At 32.3% G+C, this 10,530-nt stretch overlaps 1 long non-coding RNA gene across 1 annotated transcript; it reads right to left on the bottom strand.

Annotated features, from left to right (window-relative positions):
• Nucleotides 1-8,603: 8,603 nt before the first annotated feature.
• LOC146735545 (uncharacterized) lies at nucleotides 8,604-9,270 on the bottom strand. Its single transcript, XR_014931107.1, has 2 exons — nucleotides 9,125-9,270; nucleotides 8,604-8,847 (listed from the first exon to the last, which is right to left on the bottom strand). It is a non-coding gene; the product is annotated as an uncharacterized LOC146735545 (long non-coding RNA).
• Nucleotides 9,271-10,530: the final 1,260 nt, after the last annotated feature.

The following is a 10,530-nucleotide window of genomic DNA, read 5'->3' as shown; positions in this document are numbered from 1 at the left end:
ATTTTAATTTCAGAAGTAAAGCAAATTCAATATCTGAGACGTATATGGTACATGTATTCACTACGCCTAGGCTACCAAATCTATAGGAACAAGTTATAAGTCATGCCACAGTATGTTTACAGGTGAGTGAATTGTATACCTTCTCTAATTATAGCATAACTAGATACTCACTGCTTGTAATATTGTAATGAATTAATTTTAATATTTTATTTTAATTTCAGAAGTAAAGCAAATTCAATATCTTAGACGTATATCGTACATGTATTCACTACGCCTAGGCTACTAAATCTATAGGAACAAGTTGTAAGTCATGCCACAGTATGTTCACAGGTGAGTGAATTGTATACCTTCTCTAATTATTGCATAACTAGATACTCCCTGCTTGTAATATTAGAATTGTAATGAATTAATTTTAATATTTTATTTTAATTTCAGAAGTAAACCAAATTCAATATCTGAGACGTATATCATACACATATTTACTACACCTAGGCTACCAAATCTATAGGAACCAGTTATAAGTCATGCCACAGTATGTTTACAGGTGAGTGAATTGTATACCGTCTCTAATTATAGCGTAACTAGATACTCACTGCTTGTAATATTGTAATGAATTAATTTTAATATTTTATTTTAATTTCAGAAGTAAAGCAAATTCAATATCTGAGACGTATATCGTACATGTATTCACTACGCCTAGGCTACCAAATCTATAGGAACAAGTTATAAGTCATGCCACAGTATGTTTACAGGTGAGTGAATTGTATACCTTCTCTAATTATAGCATAACTAGATACTCACTGCTTGTAATATTGTAATGAATTAATTTTAACATTTTATTTTAATTTCAGAAGTAAAGCAAATTCAATATCTTAGACGTATATTGTACATGTATTCACTACGCCTAGGCTACCAAATCTATAGGAACAAGTTGTAAGTCATGTCACAGTATGTTTACAGGTGAGTGAATTGTATACCGTCTCTAATTATAGCATAACTAGATACTCCCTGCTTGTAATATTAGAATTGTAATGAATTAATTTTAATATTTTATTTTAATTTCAGAAGTAAACCAAATTCAATATCTGAGACGTACATCATACACATATTTACTACGCCTAGGCTACCAAATCTATAGGAACCAGTTATAAGTCATGCCACAGTATGTTTACAGGTGAGTGAATTGTATACCATCTCTAATTATAGCATAACTAAATACTCACTGCTTGTAATATTGTTATGAATTAATTTTAATATTTTATTTTAATTTCAGAAGTAAAGCAAATTCAATATCTGAGACGTATATCGTACATGTATTCACTACGCCTAGGCTACCAAATCTATAGGAACAAGTTATAAGTCATGCCACAGTATGTTTACAGGTGAGTGAATTGTATACCTTCTCTAATTATAGCATAACTAGATACTCACTGCTTGTAATATTGTAATGAATTAATTTTAATATTTTATTTTAATTTCAGAAGTAAAGCAAATTCAATATCTGAGACGTATATGGTACATGTATTCACTACGCCTAGGCTACCAAATCTATAGGAACAAGTTATAAGTCATGCCACAGTATGTTTACAGGTGAGTGAATTGTATACCTTCTCTAATTATAGCATAACTAGATACTCACTGCTTGTAATATTGTAATGAATTAATTTTAATATTTTATTTTAATTTCAGAAGTAAAGCAAATTCAATATCTTAGACGTATATCGTACATGTATTCACTACGCCTAGGCTACCAAATCTATAGGAACAAGTTGTAAGTCATGCCACAGTATGTTCACAGGTGAGTGAATTGTATACCTTCTCTAATTATTGCATAACTAGATACTCCCTGCTTGTAATATTAGAATTGTAATGAATTAATTTTAATATTTTATTTTAATTTCAGAAGTAAACCAAATTCAATATCTGAGACGTATATCATACACATATTTACTACACCTAGGCTACCAAATCTATAGGAACCAGTTATAAGTCATGCCACAGTATGTTTACAGGTGAGTGAATTGTATACCGTCTCTAATTATAGCGTAACTAGATACTCACTGCTTGTAATATTGTAATGAATTAATTTTAATATTTTATTTTAATTTCAGAAGTAAAGCAAATTCAATATCTGAGACGTATATCGTACATGTATTCACTACGCCTAGGCTACCAAATCTATAGGAACAAGTTATAAGTCATGCCACAGTATGTTTACAGGTGAGTGAATTGTATACCTTCTCTAATTATAGCATAACTAGATACTCACTGCTTGTAATATTGTAATGAATTAATTTTAATATTTTATTTTAATTTCAGAAGTAAAGCAAATTCAATATCTTAGACGTATATTGTACATGTATTCACTACGCCTAGGCTACCAAATCTATAGGAACAAGTTGTAAGTCATGTCACAGTATGTTTACAGGTGAGTGAATTGTATACCGTCTCTAATTATAGCATAACTAGATACTCGCTGCTTGTAATATTAGAATTGTAATGAATTAATTTTAATATTTTATTTTAATTTCAGAAGTAAAGCAAATTCAATATCTTAGACGTATATCGTACATGTATTCACTACGCCTAGGCTACCAAATTTATAGGAACAAGTTGTAAGTCATGCCACAGTATGTTCACAGGTGAGTGAATTGTATACCTTCTCTAATTATTGCATAACTAGATACTCCCTGCTTGTAATATTAGAATTGTAATGAATTAATTTTAATATTTTATTTTAATTTCAGAAGTAAACCAAATTCAATATCTGAGACGTATATCATACACATATTTACTACACCTAGGCTACCAAATCTATAGGAACCAGTTATAAGTCATGCCACAGTATGTTTACAGGTGAGTGAATTGTATACCGTCTCTAATTATAGCGTAACTAGATACTCACTGCTTGTAATATTGTAATGAATTAATTTTAATATTTTATTTTAATTTCAGAAGTAAAGCAAATTCAATATCTGAGACGTATATCGTACATGTATTCACTACGCCTAGGCTACCAAATCTATAGGAACAAGTTATAAGTCATGCCACAGTATGTTTACAGGTGAGTGAATTGTATACCTTCTCTAATTATAGCATAACTAGATACTCACTGCTTGTAATATTGTAATGAATTAATTTTAACATTTTATTTTAATTTCAGAAGTAAAGCAAATTCAATATCTTAGACGTATATTGTACATGTATTCACTACGCCTAGGCTACCAAATCTATAGGAACAAGTTGTAAGTCATGTCACAGTATGTTTACAGGTGAGTGAATTGTATACCGTCTCTAATTATAGCATAACTAGATACTCCCTGCTTGTAATATTAGAATTGTAATGAATTAATTTTAATATTTTATTTTAATTTCAGAAGTAAACCAAATTCAATATCTGAGACGTACATCATACACATATTTACTACGCCTAGGCTACCAAATCTATAGGAACCAGTTATAAGTCATGCCACAGTATGTTTACAGGTGAGTGAATTGTATACCATCTCTAATTATAGCATAACTAAATACTCACTGCTTGTAATATTGTTATGAATTAATTTTAATATTTTATTTTAATTTCAGAAGTAAAGCAAATTCAATATCTGAGACGTATATCGTACATGTATTCACTACGCCTAGGCTACCAAATCTATAGGAACAAGTTATAAGTCATGCCACAGTATGTTTACAGGTGAGTGAATTGTATACCTTCTCTAATTATAGCATAACTAGATACTCACTGCTTGTAATATTGTAATGAATTAATTTTAATATTTTATTTTAATTTCAGAAGTAAAGCAAATTCAATATCTGAGACGTATATGGTACATGTATTCACTACGCCTAGGCTACCAAATCTATAGGAACAAGTTATAAGTCATGCCACAGTATGTTTACAGGTGAGTGAATTGTATACCTTCTCTAATTATAGCATAACTAGATACTCACTGCTTGTAATATTGTAATGAATTAATTTTAATATTTTATTTTAATTTCAGAAGTAAAGCAAATTCAATATCTTAGACGTATATCGTACATGTATTCACTACGCCTAGGCTACCAAATCTATAGGAACAAGTTGTAAGTCATGCCACAGTATGTTCACAGGTGAGTGAATTGTATACCTTCTCTAATTATTGCATAACTAGATACTCCCTGCTTGTAATATTAGAATTGTAATGAATTAATTTTAATATTTTATTTTAATTTCAGAAGTAAACCAAATTCAATATCTGAGACGTATATCATACACATATTTACTACACCTAGGCTACCAAATCTATAGGAACCAGTTATAAGTCATGCCACAGTATGTTTACAGGTGAGTGAATTGTATACCGTCTCTAATTATAGCGTAACTAGATACTCACTGCTTGTAATATTGTAATGAATTAATTTTAATATTTTATTTTAATTTCAGAAGTAAAGCAAATTCAATATCTGAGACGTATATCGTACATGTATTCACTACGCCTAGGCTACCAAATCTATAGGAACAAGTTATAAGTCATGCCGCAGTATGTTTACAGGTGAGTGAATTGTATACCTTCTCTAATTATAGCATAACTAGATACTCACTGCTTGTAATATTGTAATGAATTAATTTTAATATTTTATTTTAATTTCAGAAGTAAAGCAAATTCAAACAGCGTCCGGATAACTTTCGGAAATTCCGTCGCGTTTCGGAAAGATTTAATTTTCACAACTTTTGAATATTTATTCATACTTTTAGGCTAGTGAGGAGGTTATAATAATTTTTCATTTCACTTTAACTCTGTTTTTTTCACCCCTCAGACCCCTTTGAAAAGTCACTTCTGGCCATTGTAATGGCCACTTTTTTTTTAATGGCCAGAATACCAACCAGAAATTTTTTAATGGTCAAAATATTGGCCAGTATTTTCAAACTGGTAGTTATAATGACCACTATTTTTACACTGGTCAGAATAATAGTAATTTTTTATTTAATGATGGAGTGGGTGACAATCTATTTTTTTAATGGGTATTATAATGATCATTTTATTTTTCATTACATGAATAAAATGGTCATTTTTTTTTTCATGTCACAGATATACCCGGTAATGGCACATGGGGATTGACAGCTCTCCTCTTTTTCCTCACTCGCTTCAGTTTGCTTCAATTTTAAGCCAGTACAATTGTAGGTAAACGTAAAATACAAGATTTTGAAAAATTTGAAATATGGAATTATATATCTTGAAAAAATATGACGTTTTGGGTTAATTTGTTTTTAAAATCACAACAAATCATGCACTTGATACTGTTGACTTAATAATATATAGTATAATGCAATAGGTTATTGAACATAGAAGATGACCCGTTTTCAAAATTCGGCCTAGACCCTTATCACGGGCGCTAACGAAGTGTGTGCAAACATTGAGCCCAGGCTAATCACCCAAAATACCATTGTACTTGATGTCCATTTGAAAATTTAACTATTATATTCATAACTATTCTTATTCATAACTATACTAAACTTGACAATCAATACAAGCACATTCTGTGACATTATTCTTGAGATAAAAATGGACTGACATTGAGACTCTGTACTACATCCTGTTCTTATAAAGGCAATATCCAGCATTTTAATACCTTGAACAAACAAACAAACAAGACATTCACTACTGAACCTTTGAAAAGTGTGCAACCCCAAAAATACTCAGCAACTGACTTTCCACCAAAAAAAGTCACATAAACAGCTGGTTACTCCAAAAAGTCACATAAACAGCGAGTTATTAATCCGAAAAAAGAGCCTGTCTTTATGAGTGGGGTTAAGCTCAAACATAAACAAAATTCCCATTTTAATAATGACAAAAAACTAAAGTTTAGTCTTCAAATACACCCAAACTATAACATTTTAAACTTTTCATAACATGTGTTATAAACTGTAGAAGTTTATGTTGAAGGGTTGATGGAAGGTGATTTTAAAGTGGCTAAGACACAGTCAACTAAAAAATACCCATGATGCTCTGCTTTATTTTTATATTTTGCTATTTTCTCTATTATGAATGGTTTAATGTGATATGAAAATTATCTGTGAAAATATTCCACGACTACTGCATGTGTACAAAACTGGGTTGGGTGGTTCAGTAAGTTATATGGGGGAGGGGGTCTAGCATAGAGCTCCATGTGTGTAGCGCTAGCTGACTTAGCAGTGAATGGCATGTTTTTTTGTTCACGGTATTATAATGCTGGACAATAATAGTGTTCATGCTACATGAAGTACTGGCTAAGATTTTAGCTGATGTTTGCATTTTGACTAGACCCAATTGCATCCATGCATTGGGAGGGCCAGTCCTTAGCACGGGGGCTAAGGGGCGCTGTTTACGAACGCAAAATTTCTGCTGCTGACATGTTTCATTCTAATTTATGAAGCGAAGTGCACTGGAACACGAGCGTAGACAGACCGACTTATTTGGATGCACAGGAACAGTATATAACGGCGTTACAGAATGCAGAGTTTTATTAGTGCATGTCGTAGACAGCGAACCAAATTGGCGTTGTTGTATGCTCTACTACAGCGACCCAATCAGTGTGGAAGCGTGTACGGAGTAATTAATGACTGGTGGGATACTAGTAGACGACTTCCCCAGAAGTCGAAGATATGGTGTTTCGCATGCGCACGCATGCCGTTTTGGGGTGTAACGTAAATTGCACATGTGATATTGCTTTTGAGTGTACCAATCAACATCACAAAAATTCCCTTCTAACAACTATCAGCAAACTAGTATCGGAAGCACCACAATGGTTTAAAAAAAAACAATTGAAAAAACTGGTGATGATATTAATAAAAAAAAAAGCATTATAAATCAATAAAACATGGAAAAGGAATGAAAAAAAAATATTAAGGGAGAGAAATATATGGTGGTTGTTTCGATAATTTGTGGTTGGTTTATTTCGGTTAACAGTGTAGTTATGGCATTGTACCATTGCTGTTTAATTGTTTGTTCATAATTGCTGCCTCCCTTGGGAAACAAGTTTGGGTGTTCTTAGCCAGTGCAGAGACCCTCAACACTGTGGCCTGTGCTATAACTGTTGGGCCCTCCTGTGAGTGAACACAATTGGGTATAGCTGATATGCAAACATTTGGGATTCACTTATATCTTAGCCTGTACTTGGTCAAAGTCCCTCTTATGACTATGACTTGGTGTAGCCTGAAACCAGACTACTGTGGATCAGTGATGTTTTGTAATGGATTACCTCCCTGATGAGTACATTTAAATAACAATGGAAACTAGCATATCACTGGCAACACATATAAGGATTTTGGCAAATTTTCACCGTTTTGTATGAAACTATTTTCACAACAACATTAATGTTTTACAATAAATTATATCAAACATATGTATAATTTAGTAGTATTAAAACTTTTTAAGTTTTTTTGAATTAAGAATGCACCAATCTTACTAGGAATCTATTCAAATCTAACCCTTAGTATGCTAATTTAATAATGGCTCATCAAAGGTATTGAATTACTGAACACACATCTTTGCATAGTTTCCAAAACTAAAATATTATTTCATGCTCTGGCCCCTCTCATGTAACAGTTTAAGAATACGTACATTATTTAAAATCATTTTAAAAATGCGACTGGAATGTCCAGGCCCAAACTTCTGCTGCTGCAACATCCGTCCATTCTTGCATATACATGCAATTGTTTCTCTGAGATTCTGCATGCAACCAGTTTATTTTTTGAACTGAATAACAGATTCCTAGAAGTTTATTTTGACATATCCAAATAACACTATATATAATTTAACAATTTCAGGAATAGATTAGATTGCTTGCTATTCCATTAGAAACTCTTACTTCCAAGTGTGATTTTCAACAAGCGTTCATATGTTTAGCTAACCAAAGGGAAACAAAAGCATAGTGACAGGAAGTCAACACAGCAGAAAGTATGACAAAGGTTTACACTTCAAAAATGACTGGAAAGTAAATAATTTATAACCAAAGACCATCTATGCATAAACAACTAAAGATCTGGGAGGTACAGCTTTGCAAAGTAAAAAAGTCATATGGGGGGGGAGGGGGGGTTAAAACATTGCTTCAAACACAGTCCCTCTATCGCTGTGCTTCAAAACATCATCTTAATTATTCAGCTCAGTGTACAAACACATAAAGTACAGAAATTGGATAATTAATGAAAACATTAGACAAAACAAGAATATGTAAGCAATATTAAAAGTATGCCATGTTTTGTTTTGTTTTTGAAAAATCATGATGTAGTGCACAGCCATACAGACTGTTTTAGTGGATAATAATATTTTAGGTTTGCAATGTCATACTCCTCCAGATATTCATCAAGTTTTCTTGAGAGGCGATTAGCTTAAGGAGGGGGCTGTGCAAAATGTTTTTTCTCCTCTTTGTTTTTGTGCTATTCTTTTTCTAGTGTAAAATATTTTTTCTCAAAGATGTAGGCGTGTCAAATTTGTTCATGTTTTTGATCTCTACATGATTTTTTCAATAATATTTTCCTTTTAATTATTATTAAGAAGATGAAAGATTGTGGAGTGAGTGTGGGTGTGTACAAAAGGGTCAGCAAGAAGAACTATATAAGATAGCTGAAAATCATGAAATACCAGTTGAAAGATGTCACTTTTATTTGAGGGAAAACATAAAAAAAGGAATGTACAGTAACTCTACACACTTGGAACTTTCAAAATCTGTGTGCAAATGTAAAACTGATAAACATGCAAATGCTAAACCATTGCATCCATCAATACTGGTTAAACTTTTTTTCCCCTTAACGTCACGTCCATAAATTCTGGTTCTTCAACTTCTTACGTTCCATTTATATAGTATTTCCTTTTTTTAAATTGTCATTATCTGCAAAAAATAATTCAGATTGCTATTAGCTTACAAGGACCAGTTTTTAATTAAGACACTTTGTAATCAATTTTGGAAACAAAAATTTGTGGTGTCTGTGTATTTGGCATATTTCTGTCCTCACAAATAACAATGTGGATAAAATGACATCTTGTGATATGTCAATTTTTCCCCTATGCAACTCAGATATACTTCCAAAAAGATGATACCCGGTACATTCTGATTAAAAAAATATAAATATCAAATAAAACAGAATAACATCAAATTGTTTCCTAACCGAATATATTAAGGGGTTGTGCCATATATACACACAGTTCATCTCTTGAGAGACTAGGACAGTACACAGTCCCTCTGTGGACAGTACATTGCTGTACTTGGGAACCTAATTTCTGAGAACAATAGGGGGATTTAACTTCCTACAAGAGACAAAAGAATGTTATGTAACAATGCAGCTGCATGATTTTGTCTTTCAAAGTAGGAAGTTATGTACATACAAAATTATAGAGTCCCTCCACAATGGGAATGCCACCATGCATGTACAACTTCATCGATCCCCAGGTACTTTCACAAAATAAATAATTGTATTATAATTATGATCCAATACAATACCATATTTGCTCTAAAATTACATTTGTGGATACTAAATCATGAAAATATTACATATTTCGACCGTTGAAGATCCCTGTAATTTACCTAAGCGCATGTGCTGCTAATAGAGTAATTATGTTAAGTGTAATATTGTTTCTATATTTTTTTTTCAAAATCAAAAAAATGCTATTAAAAATATAAAAACAGTTTAGTTTGAAAAGTGAAATAATGGTATTCGGATGGTTATGATTTAAGCATGACCTTAGAAAACAGGGTCATGCAACTTCTGTCTGAGACAATGTGCAATGTGGGTTATAACCTCCTGTATAATCTCATTAATACATATACATGTACCATGGAGGTAGAAAAGAGAAGGAGTGAGGACGCTATTTAAGCCCATGTTAATCTTATAAACATCCTTTGTCTTCGCTCTGGTTAAGCCACTTATTGTTTTTGTTTAGAAGTCGTTTTATCTACATGATGATAGCCGCTTATTTACACAAGAAAACGAGAGTAGAACTGAAAAAAATAAATTCCGTTTAAACATCGTCTATAAAATTGAATGCGCAAACCATAAATAAAAGAATTGTGCATGCGCAATGACCTTTATCAGATCACAAAGGTCATTTCACACTTGTAGGTACCGGAAATTCTGCATACGGACGCCACCAAGATGTGTGATTACTTCTTTTCTGATATTTTACATCGCAATAGTCGTCCAACTTTGGACATTGATTAAAAAAATCCCGCAAATTTCCGCAGTGAAATTTAAATATACATGATAAGATTATAACAAGATGTTTTGACTTGTCATTTTTCATTGGTGTGCAGAACTGTGCAGATGTTTAAAATCGCGCATTTTGTTGTAATAGATTTCGGGCGTTGAGTACACTCAGCGTACGTCTTTCACTGCATTCTGTATTATTGTTATCTGTTTGGGCATGCGCAGTGCGTTGAGAATCTTCGTGAAGCTTCCGAATACAGCCGAAACACGTAAGCCGATTAACTGTGACATTGTACAGCGTGTTTGCAAACTAATTACATTGTGTATGCGAGTAAACAAATCCAAAGCATCATGAAACCAGCGGAAACAAT

Source organism: Saccoglossus kowalevskii, chromosome 12 (assembly GCF_978046115.1).
Source record: "Saccoglossus kowalevskii chromosome 12, keSacKowa6.1, whole genome shotgun sequence".
Lineage (NCBI taxonomy): Eukaryota > Metazoa > Hemichordata > Enteropneusta > Harrimaniidae > Saccoglossus > Saccoglossus kowalevskii.
Note: the sequence above shows the minus strand (reverse complement) of the source record. Positions and strands in the feature narration are given on the sequence as shown.